Genomic DNA, 1,915 nt, shown 5'->3' on the forward strand with positions numbered 1-1,915 from the left:
ACCAAAGTTAGTCTCTCCTATTAAAAAAAACTCTTTTAGTCTATATTTATTGTTTATAACAAAAAAATATTGTGTAAAATTATTTTTTTGATAAATGGATGTAAATAAAAACGAGAGAGAATTTCTCATTAAAATTATTCTAAGATACTTCACGAGAAATTAAAGAAAAAACTACATATTTAACCTATTTCTCGAGAGTATCAAATGAAGTACTTTGGGATAAAAAAAAGAAACTGAACAAATAAATGCTTTCTTTGTAAAAAGAGATAATGTTTTCGCTTTGGAAAAGTATGAGGAGCCAATGGAATATTTGTACAATGCGTATAATAGAGGTTTAGAGAGTATTAGAGATATAACCATTAGTGTTACATTTTCTCATTAGCGCATGCTTCTGGGATGAGTGGTATCATGACATGGTATTAGAGCTCTAGATCCGAAAGATCAAGAGTTTGATTCTTGGTAAACCGCAAAATCAGCTTAAGCTTTTGGGATAAGTGGTTTTATGATATGAGATGTTTATTATTCCTAGTACCTGGATGGTTATTTTGAATATTGTATAATCAACTTAGGTTAGTCTAGTGATTAATTTACTGATTCGTTTAAATAAGTGTCACAATTCAAATCATATTTTGTATATGCAATAATTTATTGACCAGCAATAAACTTTTAAATAGAGATTTGATCTATAACAAATAAGTCTTTAACCTACCAAATTAAGAGATAATGTAGGAAATAAAAAACTGAAAGGATGTATAAAGTTTTTGGTCTAATAAAAAACAAAATATGCCAATGAACAAAAGGGCACACACAAAGCAAGACAAAAGAAAAAAGAGAACACAGAAATATATGTATAGAGTGTCCATATAGCTATAAAAATAATGAATCTCAAAGTTCTAAAAAATTAGTCGTTGAAGTTCTTTCTGTACATCATAATAATAGCAGTAGACCGCCATCTACAATCTTCAGCCACCATGGATGGCGTTGGGCACCCAGGAGGGGATCTGCATGACTGTCGGCCTTCTCAAGAGGAACAAAACCATTTGAAGAGAAGCAAGAAGAAAGTGCGTAAAGATGTAAAAGGATTTTCTGGAACCTAACTGCTCATACCAACAAAAGAATAATGGATGGTTAATGGTACTCCATTAGAGGGAGGTCTAGAGAATATAAGAACTATTGCTCATATGGTCAAAGAAGGTCTTATCCGAAATAAAATGGAAGGAGAGGGTCTGGAAAAAAAATAGATCTAAGGGTGAAGTTGGTGAAGAAGAAGAAGTAGAGGACAAACCTGAGAAATGCAAGGAACGGAAAGAGATGACAGCAACTACACTCCAAAAGGAATAAGAATGGAGATCAGAGATGAGGGTCTCTACAACATTATCATTAATGAGAAAATGGAAGGGAAGCCCTGAAAATTATGGTAGAACACCCTTATAGTTAAGTTATTGAAAAGAAGAGTTGGATATGCAGCTATAACAAGGAGACTTGAGAGTTTGTGGAGTGACAAAGAAAGCATAGATGTCATACATGTCAGTAATGATTATTACCTGGTCAAGTTTTATGCTGAGGAAGACTTTGATCATTCTTTAATGAAGGGGCCATGGAAAATATACGGCCATTACTTAACAGTAAAATTCTGGAAACCAAACTTTAACCCTTTGAATGCTACCATAGACAAGATAACAGCTTTGATAAGACTGTTGGACTTGCCTATAAAGCTATATGACAAAACGATGGAAAATCTCATAGGAAGAATCATTGAAGTAGACGTCAATATAGCAGGGATGAGCAGGGAGAAGTTTGCCAGATTGTATGTAAAAGTTGACCTATCAAAACCTCTCCTAGGAAAATACATGGTGAATGATAGGATGTATCTCGTGGAGTACGAAGAGATCCACTAAATTTGCTATAATTGCGG

Source organism: Arachis ipaensis, chromosome B02, assembly GCF_000816755.2.
Source record: "Arachis ipaensis cultivar K30076 chromosome B02, Araip1.1, whole genome shotgun sequence".
Classification (NCBI taxonomy): Eukaryota; Viridiplantae; Streptophyta; class Magnoliopsida; order Fabales; family Fabaceae; genus Arachis; species Arachis ipaensis.